Genomic DNA, 13518 nt, shown 5'->3' on the forward strand with positions numbered 1-13518 from the left:
ATTGTTTCAGTGTCTGGGTAAACGCAGTATTTCTCCCTAAAGAACCGATCTGGGTCGTACTTGAAGGTAAGGGTTTGGGTCTTGTTGATGTTTATTTTATATCCTGAGAATTTTCCATATTCCTCTAAGGTATTCATCAACACTGGGATGGTATGTATCGGTTGGCTTACATACAGCAACACATCGTCGGCGAACAATGCTATCTTTTGTACTTCTCCAGCCATATCTATTTCCTTTATTTCCCTCTTCTGTCTAATCCATTGACTCAACGGCTCTATAAAAATTGCGCAAGAGTCCTCCATTTATTTTGATTCTGGCTGTTGGTTTATCGTACAAGGTTTGTATGGTTTTGATTAGAGTCTCATGGAAGCCAATTCTCTGCATTACCTTATATAGCTATGTTCAACGGATGGCATCGAATGCTTTTTCGGCATCCAATGCATTGCACCGCCTCAGTTTTTTTATTTACAATGTGACACATAACATGCAAAGACCTCCTGATATTGTCTTGTGTTTGTTTCTGCCTAATAAACCCTGTCTGATCCACATTAATTATATCCAGGAGAACTTTCTCTATTCATCTGGCCAATATAGAGGTAAACAATTTATAATCATGGTTTAATACACTCACTGGTCAATAATTGGCACAATTCAGACTGTCCTTCCCCTCCTTTGGTATTATAGAAATAATGGCTTTCCTCCGTGAAGGTGGCATCTCTCCCTTTTCCATTACCCGATTAAAAGTCTTTAATACCATGGGTAATAATGGTTCCCGAAAAGCTTTGTACCACTCTGACGTAAACCCATCTGTTCCCGGTGCTTTATTTGCCTTAAGTCCTGTAATGGCTGCATTCAATTCATCTGGAGTAATTTTAGCCATTAAACGTCTATTTTGACCCTCTGTCACTGATGGTAATTCAAGTGAGTTCAAAAAGGACTATCTTATCATCATTCTTTATTTCTGGTTGTGCGTATAATTTTTCATAATAATTCTCAAAACAGCCCTGGATGTGTTCTAATTTACAATGAATCGTATTAGTTTGAGAATCCCGTATTTTATATATTCCATTCTCTGCCTGCTGTTTTCTTAATTTATATGCAATAAGTTTTGCTGATTTACTGCCTGTTCATAATAGCATTCATAGTTTTTGAAGAAAATGATTGAATTTTCTGTGTGACAGCAGTGTCTATAATGAAGTGTTTTTAAAGAATATTTAGGGAGTTATTATCATTATTATTATTATTCTATAGCTATTGCTGGTGGTGGTAACAAGCAGAGTGGTTGCCTCTCAAGGGAACAGTGATTTGTAGGTCTCAACCTATAGTTTTTCAGATTAAGATCCAAATTGAGGCATAGATTTCTGGGACACAGGTTCATCCACAAGTAAGCTACTCAGTCAAACTATGTACATGAGTCTGGGCACCAGCATTGCATTAACTTGGCATGACATTAAAGAAAATTTAGGATTTTGGATCCCAGTCATTAAAACTTGCATTACATGCGGTGTTAGAATGAAAGCCACTCAGAACAGAATGGGGCTAACATTTTCAAAGGAGAGGGTTGGGGGTTGTAGCCATTTAAAAGTATTGTTACAATTGGCCGTATAGTTCAATGTTTCTTGCATTATTCAATGTATTACATAGTTCAGGGCAGCTTGGCTGCTAAGCAGAGGACAGATAAAGCTGGAGCCAGATGTACTTTCTCTATCTTGTTATTTAGGTCTGTTGCATTAGATACACGCCCAGTCAACATTCACACACATAGCATCACACATTCCAGAAACAAGGCATGGACAGTGGTTGGCCTGTCCATGTCCGGGTAACTGGCCAATTATTCTTGGTTGCGTTTAAGTCCAACCTCTGTACGGGGCAGGCCCAGCCCAAGAACATAAATGTGTATCATTTCCTGATATCGGGGCTCTTTCTGACTGAGATCCTGCAGGAGCTCTGTCACACTGAGACCAGCGCTGCCTTGCTTTATATGTGACCATAATAAATATTGCATCAGAAAATTGAAGACTGACTCCGGTCTGTTCTTGGGCTTTCAACAAAAGAATCGGGAGCTAACAGTATTCCCCTGCATTTTTACACAACCTCACAGCCCCATGACACAGCTACCCAGCTGAGATATGACACACTCACAAGACTGATGTGTTGATATGGATAGATATATTCAACTTTGTTCTATTTTTATACTTAGCTATGTGTTAACTTGCTAGCCATTAGCTCCATTAATCCAACTGAAGAGTTAAGGTAACTAGCTAGTTAGCTTGATGTGCAAACTATATTGGTTTGTACTCCACATGTAATGTGGCATGATGACTGACCAACACATCTTCATGGAATACATCACAAACAGGGGGTACAGAGTTTCTGTGTTTCTGTATCATTTTTATATGCACTCACAAACAAAACATAGAAATCTTATAGTGGGCAGTCCTGTTGGGGCATAAAATAAAATACCAGTGTGCGTGCATGCGTGCGCATGTGGGGGGCAGTAGCAGTTTTCAAAGATGGAAACTGTGGAAACAACTCTTATTTTTGTGATGTAAACACCTAAGTTTTGTATGTATTATGTGATATTTAATATAATGACCTATTGTTTATGTAATAGCCTGTAGGCTAAAGTAACACATCTTTAAAGAAACTCTGGACCCCGGGAAGACTAGCTGGACGCCACGGTATCAGTAAATGGGCATCCTACAAGAAACAAACAAAAAATTAAAATGACTTTAGTTTGGATTCTCACTTTGATTACGTGCTGCAGACAGCACAACATAGGACACCCAGCTACACGACGGCACAGTGCACACATAAACAGCAAGTGTACAACTCAGACAGCACTGTGCCTTTTCCCTACAGCAAACTTCCCCCGGTATGTTCCCGGGCCGGCCCGGCTCCGGCCAGGGGCGCAGAGCGGCGTCCAGAGGGCGTCACAGCGTCCCTTGCGTGTGGGTGTGTGTGAGAGCAATCCAAGTAAGATGGCTGCGGAAAAAAACAGTGGTTGTGAAATCACGAAACGGGATGTTGATCTCTAGTTAACAGACTGCGAGGCAGACTGCGCTGTGGAGTGTTTAATTTGTTAGCCTCTCCAGCTGCGTGTTTGGTAGGTAGCCACGTCTCCCCTGGCGAGGCTTCTAGCAAGACTGCTGCACTGACACGTAGGAATTAACTAGCAGCTAGCCTTTAGCTGCCCACCAGCAACAAGCTAGCAGGCAGCCGTGGATATCAGCGCGTCTAAGCAACTGAGCCTCCCTGAGAAGCCTGCACATACACAGAGGTGAGGAACTCCTGACAGATGTGTGAAAATGACTGCAATATCACCACAGGTCACGGCGCGACAGCAGTTTAGTTTGGTTAGAAACGGCTGATGTGTCCGCGGTGGATAAGTTAGCTGCTAGCTAGTCATCTTGGCATCGGCAGCCAGCTTGCTAAATCGGCGCGCCGCTGAAATGCAGTGATTGCTTTCGTAAGTGTAAACACAGGCAGAAAGTGTGCAGTCTGTTGCGGGACGATGACTTCAGCTGCAGGTCAGGGATGTAATTTTCATAAAGCGAGGGCATATCAGCCATTTTGCACGCAAGGGCATTGACATTACGGTATTTAGTGTTGCACTCACAAGCTAGGTTAGCGAAATAGCTCCACGTAAGTGTGGTAATTGATGCTTCTCAGGCTGGACGGGACACCTGACCACAGGCACTGCAGTGATTAATGTCTTCCCTCACCATTCAAGTTGACAACTTTGACGTGTTGGCTGAAATGAATGAATTTACCTCAATGACAGGGGATGGGGGGTGGCTTCCCAGCTACCTAGTTAAGTGTGGTAGACCACTGCAGCAAACACCTACTCCAAGTGAGAAGCTGTCTCTTTAATTAACTTGTCCAAATAAAAAGAAAATTCCGCTAATAATGAAATAAATAGGATGCTAAAGGGACAGTATAATCGGTTACACAAGTACAGCATTTATCCTGTCATGAGCTCAGTCAGTACATTTGCATCCTCATTACCGTGTATCATTTGGCTAAGGGCAAATTACTCAGGCCTTGAAAAAGTGGCTTCAGCTTCCATTCACTGTGCCTGACCCTTATTCACAAAAGAGAATGGAGTCACTGACGTCCCCAAAGAGCCAGCAGGGTCCAGCCTAACTAGAGCATGACAATATTTTGGCTAAAACAGCTTTTATGTTTGTGGGTTATGTACTGTAAATATCTGTCTCACAGTGTCCTGCCACAGTAATGTTTGACTACACTTTGCAGTCTGAGATTGTAACAGTCAAACCTTTTAAAAACTATATTACTTTTTATCAAGGCTGTGTCCATGTGCTGGATTTGACTTCTGAACTTTGAGCTCATCTTACTGGCATTTTTATTGTCGTCAAGCATGTGACCTGGAAGTAAAAGGTGCTTTGAAATTCCTTATTTATATTTTTAGAGACTGCACATGGAGGGTTAAAGGTTGTGTTTGAAATATTGACGCTGCCTTCTGCCAAACGCACACATGGATTTTCGGTGATCTTATTTTCTGTGTGTAACTTGGCCGTTTGATCACACAAAAGTATCACAGCTAAAATAATTAAGTAATAGACAAGGAAAATGTAGGCTGTTTTTATTTGCAGTGACATTGTTGCTATGACAGTACTTCATTGCAGCTGAATCAACTTCCATGTCTGGCTATGGATACGTTCATTGGATGAAAATGACTTTGACTGTGTGGTGGCATTGTTTGAAATTAATTGTTTTAAAATATTTTTTGGAGTGCATTTTCACTATTATGTGATAGCTGACAGTATGGCTGTGTGATATCATGATATGTATCGTGTGACAGTAGAAATACATCAATCTTTCTGTGTTTTGCTCTATCGTTTATTTCGTTGTGTCACAAATCAACTCTTTCTGGTCATTTATAATGGGAGTTTATGTTCTGTAGTTTGGACGATGCTTAGCATTCCTCTGCACTGCAGCCTGGGTGTAGGCAACATAAACTGACAGCCTAACAAACATAATAACACAGTGTAATATAAATCCTGTGTGGAAGTGTAGCAGTAGCGGTCGACACGGTGTGAGTGTCACACTTCACTGGTCACTACAACACTGACAGCAGTGTCATTTTATTAACTCTGTACTAATGAAGCTCCAGTAAAAACAGCAGAACTCGTGGCTGCATCCACTGAGAGAAAACGTCCACTCTGAAGCAATGTTTTCATTTTTTTTCTCACCGTGAATTTAGTGACTCCTTGCACTCTGTAGAATTTGGGAATGAGCCACCAACATCAGAACAGATACAGAACAGATAGGCAGACCTCCTCAGTTGCAGCTGCTTGATGAGACGTGCAAACTGGCATCATGTTGTCTTCATCAACCGGCACAAAACACGGAGGTCATGCCAAGAAGTCTAGTGGACTTGAGCAGCCTTGTGTCGCCCTATGTGCAGGTACAGTTTTGGAGAGGAGCAGGAAGCCCTGGTGGTAGCTTCGCCAGGAGCCACACACACCTGCAGCATAGGGTTTTGACACAAGTAAATGGTCTAGATAACTGACTGATTGATGGCACTATTGTTGCCTGGGAAAAATATGTGAGCATCGGGAAGCATGTACAGATTGCAGATAGACTCCTTCCGTTATTACACTTGTATTTTACATACTTGATGTTTTGTTTACTGTTGAATTGAAAATATGCACAGGTTTCAAATAAAAGAAGAAAAATAGTACTTAATCATATAGTAATATCATTAAGTACTTTTTATTTGTCAAGTATATAATTTAAAATGTAAGAAGAAATAGACCTCTTCATGAGATTATTTTATATAAACTATTTATTCTTATACTTTTCTGAAAATGTGCTATATTGTGATATATATCATTATCAGGATATGAAATGACCTATATTGTGATATGACTTTTAAGTCATATCACATAACCGTAGTTGACAGTGGAGATAGACAGGAAACTTGGAGAAAATGGGTTGAATGATGTGACCAAGGTCCCAGACCCGATTTGAACCAGATGAGCCAGACCAGATTTGGAAGTGACATTGAACAGAACTGAGGTTTGCTTTTGCTTACAACTCTTGCCTTCCATTGGCTCACATCTTCCTTCTCTCCCTGTACTGCTTTAGTGGTTCTTATGTAAGAGGTAGAGGAGGTTTGTTGTGCTGAAGTCTGACATGGGAACCAGCAGCATACTTTGTGTTGTTCTCTGGTCAGTGTCAGATTTATACTTATTATATCCACTGTACCTTCTTGTGTACAAGTTCCTCATCATGTCTTGGCTGGTCTGAGTCCTTTTTTGTATTGGAGTGTCACAGGGAGTTTTGCTCTGTGTCAGGCTCCTCCATGTTTGTGATTCAATCTCTAGTAATAGTGCTTTCAAAACCACTAGGAGCTCTGACTCAGTAACGTAAAATACTGCCAAAAAGGGGCTTTTGTGCCTACAGTGATGAAACCAATATCTCTTGTCCCATGATATATATTGTCGTATCTCACAGTGTTAGATAGGAGCTGTATCTAGGGCTGTGTGATATGAGGTGGTAAATTCAAAATCATGTTGATAACCGTTGACAACATTAAAGGCAGAATTACTTGAATTTATCGGTTAGGGTTAGGGTTAAACAAAACATTCCCTTGCTGTCGTAGGAAAAAAAAATTGCTCGCCAGCACCTACCTGTCCCACAGAAAAAAGGCCAGCACCCAGGTCGCTCTTCATCCTCATCCTCTCCCTCAGTGCTCACCAGCAGGTGAAAGCCAACCCCAGGTTCACTCTCGCTGTGGAACGAGTTTTCTCCGCATGGTGTTTCGCCTTGCTAGATTTCCTTTTTTCCAAATACGCTTTTTTTCGTAGCTTCCTATTGGATGTTATGTTATCGATCAGACCCCGCGCACTGTGATTGGCAGGTAGATACACACCCACTTCCCAGAAGAGTCCCAAGCTCAGCAAAACGAGAAAATCCAGGCAGAGTGCAGGGTCTCTGCAGACACACACACCAACACACACTGCTAGTGGCTCAGAGATGATGGTTGAGAGGGATCATTTTTGTATGATGCTATACATTTTTTTTTTTTTTAGGAAAATCCTACTCTTTTTGCCTTTCAACAAAATGCTAACATTGTTGGGTCAATAAAAATTGTGTATTTGGAGCGTATAATATTGTGCTAATCAACTAACAGTTAATTGCTAACTAATTGTTTGTTGAAGCTAGCACATGCTAGCAGAGGATATCGTGCAGTTGAAGAGTCAGTCAAATGGGCAGGAGGAATAAAACCTGAGGTCGTGTTCTGATCCTCCCAGCCCATAAATGTGAAAGTAATTTTTTAATCCCTTACCAGCAAAACCATTAGTTTGATTAAGGAGAAAATAACAGGCCTTTCTGCATAGAAAGAATTTAAGATGGTGATTTCTAAACCCAATTATAAAAAAAAAAAATCTAATGAATTCTGACATATTTTCATTCACTGTTCCTTTAAGACATTTTGCAGGCAGGACATTGAGATAAGCTAAGTGTATTTACCCTCTTGTCAACCCCATCGTACACAGCAGAGTTTATACTATGACGTAAAAATGAAGTAGGGTCATTGAAGTAAACTTTGGAGCAGGACAGCATCATTCATCATCAGTCAACTGTGTGCCACTTGCTATTGGCTCAGTGAGTAGTGGAGGAGGGAAGAAGGGGGCTGTGTGTTGTGCCCCTTTCACACTTACCTTAAGTCCTACTGCTGTCGGGAACTTGAGATCAGTGCAGACAGATTAACCATGAACTCTGCAACAGTCCTGGTTAATTATCAGCTTTGGCTCTGATTGGTAGAGGTATAAACTGCAACTTTGTGACCTTTGTTAGCAGGATGATACAGACAATGCCCTACACTTTAGGCAGGCAGTCCTGAACTCAGTGTAACCTCAGTTAACAAAAGTAATGGGATAAATTACAGTACATCACTACCTTTTGGATTGTTCTGTGGCTTATGTTGATAGCATAGTTATAACAGGAGAGTGCCGAGGTGGAAAAGTCAATGAAAATAATGTGCTTTACATGGTTGGAAGATAGACAGCTTTAGTAACAATTAAAGCAAAAATGTTATGAATACAAAAGACAAACCAAATATCAAAAGTCATATCATAAATTATCTTACTTGGAAAAGGTAAAATTTCCATTCACATTGTCTGTCCATTCATATTACATCCCTGCTTATCGTCACTCCTAAACACACTTGTGTCTCACAGCTCATCATATATATTAGAGCATAGTTCACCCATTTTTGCTCTACTGTATGATATGCTATGCTCCCCCCACGTTGTTATGTAGGACAGTAGTGGTGCTGTCTTCCTCTCATCATTACTGAGTGCAGGGACAGCAAAGGGGAAGAGAGAACATTCGCTCCTTCAAGAACAAGCACCTGAGCTGTATGAGGAGAGCCAGAAATTATAAACAAACTACTTTGCTTTAACCTAGCATGGCCACGTTGTTGCACAAAAATGAAAAGATAACTTTTTTGCATTGGAGGCTGTTTAGATTTGCACTGATGATTTGATGTTGATTTTATTTTGTTTTACTGTTTGTTATATTCTGACCGTGAAAGTCAATTCACTTTGAAGTACTGTTGTATTTACAAACTGATCAACAGAAGAATAATTTGTTCAATCATAATTTGTGCAATTAATAATTAAGCATTTTTGTATTTTTATTTCATAGAATCACAGATATTCTAATCCAAAAATATCATCAAGGCCATTGCATATTATTCCAGGTCCGAATAAGACAAAAGGCACCTAAGGGAATGTGAAGATTTATAAGCTGTTTGTTCAGACATAAAGGTGCAGATATCCTTAGTTCAATGATTCAGACACCAGTTGGTTGAGTCACTCAGTGAGTAAGTAACCAAAGTAAACTGTAACATGAGTCTAAATGTAATGAGCCTTTGTTCTCTCGTTTACTGAACAGGATTGATTCAGTGAAGAAGGTTGATTCAAAACAAAGTGACTTGACCTTTCAGTTCAGTTCCAGCAAAATTGCTGCCTCCCACTCACACAAACTTGGAAGTTATGCAGGGACAATTCATTTTATGAATCGTGTAACCTCTGGCACACATTTGTTTGAATAAAAAAAATACAATTTACTCGCCGACTCAAGTCGAGCATCTTCCTGTGAACTGGGTTGAAAACCTTAAAGTTAATTGGATGCTTGAGTGCACTTGCTGTTAACTCCAGAATGCTGTGGTGCCCTGTGGGATAATGTTCTTTATTTCAATGGTAGCCGCAGCCTGAGTCCCTCTGTTTTGAATCAGCCTCCTTCACTAAGTCATCCAATCCTGTTCAGTGATGGAGGGATAAGGCGTTGCTTTAGCATTATCACTGTAAGAATAGGGTGCATCCCCTGTTTGCATCGATGGTGATTTTACTGCGTCCTTTGGCATTTTAATGTGTCAGGGACCGAGGATATGTACTGTTAAGCATCACTACATTTATGGGGTTGATTTGTACTTGGGCAACTAACATACGTATGTGTGGGAAACACTGCACATCATTGATTATCAAGAGCCAACCACCAGATGTTAATATGGAAATGAAAGCATCAACAAAGTGGGGAGACACCTTCCCTCTGTGACAGCCCAACCAGTTGTGAGATTTTAAATCAACAGCTGGTCGCCCTGGTAGTTCATGTGGTAGAGCACGTACCTCTTGTTAAGGCTGAGTCCTGAACGCAGCATCCTGGGTATCAGCCCAGGTCCTTTGCAGCATGTAATCCTGTCTCTCTCCCCTACCTCTCCTCTCTCTAAAAATACCAAAAATATCTTTAAAAAAACAAACAAACAAAAAATTTAACAGCTGATGGTCATGCCCTGTGCACTGCTGTGCGAAGAATTCCTCAAGTTTGGCCAAAAAGCCTGTTAACATTTTCCACAACTCCAAATCTAATGTGGCCCCCAGTGTGGTCTTTTCCTCAAACATTACCACTTCTGTGTACAAACTAGGCTTTACACGATCAGGATTTTTGGGGCTGATCACCGATCACCGATCAGTGAGTTTAAATAAACCGGTCTCCCATCCGATCACATGAGGGAGCTATATGTTTATTTAAATAACCTGTTTATTTACTGTATATACTTATGTACCATTTACTGAGTATCAACAAAAATATTCTCAAGCATTTTTGCCAATGTTTAACAATCTTTGCCATGCCCCAAACTGACTATAGTGTTGCACAGATTGCAAATGGCTTGAGTTTTATCTGTCTCAGACACTTTGAAGAAGTCCCACACCACCGACATGTTTGTTTGAATCCAACAGGGAATGATTCAAGATTCAAAAAACTTTATTGTCCGTCACATAGAGACAGGGCTCAAAACTAACATGGCGGTGGTGCGGAACTTCTTCTGAGTAAATGAGACAGATAAAACAATGCAACGGGAGCATCTGCAAAACGTTTCAACAAGACAATGACGTCATTGATCAGATCAGCGAATTAAGACATTACAGCCGATCACACAAATTGCATAAAATGCAAAATATCGGTCGATCTGATATAGCCGATCAGATCAGTGGAAAGCCTAGTACAAAAATGACAAAATGAATTCCCACAGTGAGTATATCCTGTATATCCTGGCACTGACACTGAGTTAGTGGCATCCTCAAAGCCACCACATGCGCTGAAGGAAGCACAGTGAACGCAGGTTTTATCTGCAGTAAAAAAGTAATACCGATGCTCACTGGATTGTTCAAAGTGCAAGTGAAGAGCCTTTAGGCTCAACTAGAAAAAAGTACTCAGTAGAGCACATACTAGGGCTGGGCAACATGGACAAAACCAAATATCACTGGATTTTTGACCAGTTACTTCAATATCGATATGTGATGATATTTTGGGGTTGACTATTGTCACAACAGTCATTAGTAATGTGCACGGGATGACCAAGCACATAGAGGCAAATACTACAACAGCTAGAACAGTGTTAATAAGTTCAGAAAATTGCATCTCTTAAGTGTAACACAGACTTAAAACAAGGAAAACAGAACATGCATGCCTTATCACAATATTACAATATCCAAAATCCCAGACAATATCTAGTCTTTTATCATGACATTGATATACTAGTATATTGCCCAGCCCTAGTATATACCTCTGCCAGCACAGTTGTCAAGATATGCCAGTGCATATCTTTTGCATATCAGTGTTGATTGTCCAACATGTGGACAATCACCAAGAGTTAATCACACCCACTGCCACACCTCCGTTTGTCCAATTACTGTGAAAAAATCTGTGCTGCCTTGCCACATGACCAACCCTTCCATCAAGTTTAATGATGTTCTGTAAATCCATTTGAAAATGACTGCCATGCCCTATTTTGACCAATCAGAGTGGAAAAATAATCAGTTGTCCCTTGGCTCATGACCAGCCTTTTCATCAAGTCTCATGCAAATCTGTTGATAATTTTTTTTTAGATATCTAATCCAACTAACTAACAAACACAAAAAATTATAATGGGGAGAATACATAACCCCTGTCCAACTCAATGATGGAGTTCAAAAAAGTGTAATAAGCACAAAATTTAATGATTCAGTCTTTATGGTTCTCAGCAGAACCAACTATGAGGACCATGTAGACTGAACTGACAAAAAATGTTAGGGCTGTGCGATATGACCTAAATCTCATAACCCATTATAGGTATATTCATATCCTGAAAACAATATATATTACAATATAGCAAATTTTCTATAAGTTACGTGAATAAAAGTTTATGTAAGATGATGACATGGATAGACCTCTTATTACATTTTGAATTATATACTTGACAGATAAAAGGTACTTAATCATAGTTTAGTGTTTTTCTCCTTTTATTTGGAACCTTTGTGCAGATTATCAATTCATCAGTTATCAAAATATAAAGTGTGTAAAATAGAAGTGTAATGATGAAAGGAGTCTGTTAGTGGTGTGCACATGTTTCCTGATGTTGGCACATTTTTTTTTTCCCAGGCATCAATGCGTCCTATGGCCTGCTGCTTTTGCAGTCAGTTATCAAGAGTGGTTACTTTTATCAAAAAGTAAATGGTCTGTCAAAACACTGCCATAACTATGCTGCAGGTGTGTGTGTGGCTCCTGCAGAGGCTGCTGCTGGGGCTTCCTGCTCCTTTCCAGAACTGTACTTACACATAGAGTGATGTGAGGCCACTGATTTCCTTGAGACTTTTTGGCGTGACCTCCGTGTTTTGTGCCGGTTGATGAAGACAACATGATGCCAGTTTGCATGTCTCATCAAGCAGCTGCAACTGAGGAGGTCTGCCTATCTGTTTTCTATCTGTTCTGATTTTGGTGGCTCATTCCCAAATTCTACAGAGTGCAAGCAGTCACTAAATTCATGGTGAGAATAAATGAAAACATTGCTTTAGAGTGGACATTTGTCTCAGTGGATGCAGCCACGAGTTCTGCTGTGTTTACTGGAGCTTCATTAGCACAGAGTTAATAAAATGACACTGCTGTCAGTGTTTTAGTGACCAGTGAAGTGTGACACTCACACCGTGTCGACCGCTACTGCTACACTTCCACACAGGATTTATATTACACTGTGTTATTATGTTTGTTAGGCTGTCAGTTTATGTTGCCTACACTCAGGCTGCAGTGCAGAGGAATGCTAAGCATCGTCCAAACTACAGAACATAAACTCCCGTTATAAATGACCAGAAAGAGTTGATTTGTGACACAACGAAATAAACGATAGAGCAAAACACAGAAAGATTGATGTATTTCTACTGTCACACGATATATATCATCATATCACACAGCCCAAGGGTCAGTCAAATTGGGTCAGCTAGCAGTGTTTGGGCGTTACTGCTAGCCATGCCCATACAACATGGGCCAGCACGTCCTCAGTATTACTAACAGACTAACAATGTGTAATATGTGCTAGTGCTGGGCGATGTGTTATTTTATTGACATTATGATATGCGACTAGATATCGTCTTGGATATTATTTAAATCTTGTCATTTCCTTGTTTTAAAGGTTGCATTTCAGTAAAAGATACAATTATCTGAACTGATGAGACTGTTGGAACTGTTATGTTGTTAACTTCTGCTTGTCTTTTATTAGTGATATTACTAATAATAGGTATAATAATAAAAAATATGCAATATGTGGAAAAAGTAGCATTTTGCAACTTTTAAACCAAACTGTTGTGTTGCCCCTGCAGGTTGTGGTTGACATCCGGCCCAGGGTGAAAACCTTGTCAAGATAACTTGTTGCTTGCTGGCCTCTGGAACCACTGGGTGTCTGCTGGACCAGAGCCATCATGAAGATTTAGCTTCAACTCTGGCAAGCCTCACTTCAGGTAGGATGCTATTATGTAGATATATAGTTCTTGTTAAAGGATAATTACTGTTTGTACCCTCCCAAACTGGGTTTTATTTTTCTAGTTTTTTGTTGTCATGACAATTGATTGTGCTCAAAATTTTATCACATACTTAACGTCAGAATATATCCGTGCAAAAAAAATTGCAGTACTATATCTGTTCTCTTGCTATAGCAGTTATATTCACTAT

General features: G+C 40.2%; 1 protein-coding gene across 1 annotated transcript in view; it reads left to right on the forward strand.

Annotated features, from left to right (window-relative positions):
• Nucleotides 1-2966: 2966 nt before the first annotated feature.
• fhip1b (FHF complex subunit HOOK interacting protein 1B) overlaps nt 2967-13518 on the forward strand; it is a 51838-nt gene continuing 41286 nt past the window's right edge. The window contains exons 1-2 of the mRNA XM_030080582.1: nt 2967-3280; nt 13170-13307. The gene's annotated coding sequence lies outside the window, so the exon portion shown is untranslated. The remainder of the gene's footprint in view (nt 3281-13169; nt 13308-13518) is intronic.

This window comes from Myripristis murdjan, chromosome 21 (assembly GCF_902150065.1).
Source record: "Myripristis murdjan chromosome 21, fMyrMur1.1, whole genome shotgun sequence".
In the NCBI taxonomy this organism is placed as follows: Eukaryota; Metazoa; Chordata; class Actinopteri; order Holocentriformes; family Holocentridae; genus Myripristis; species Myripristis murdjan.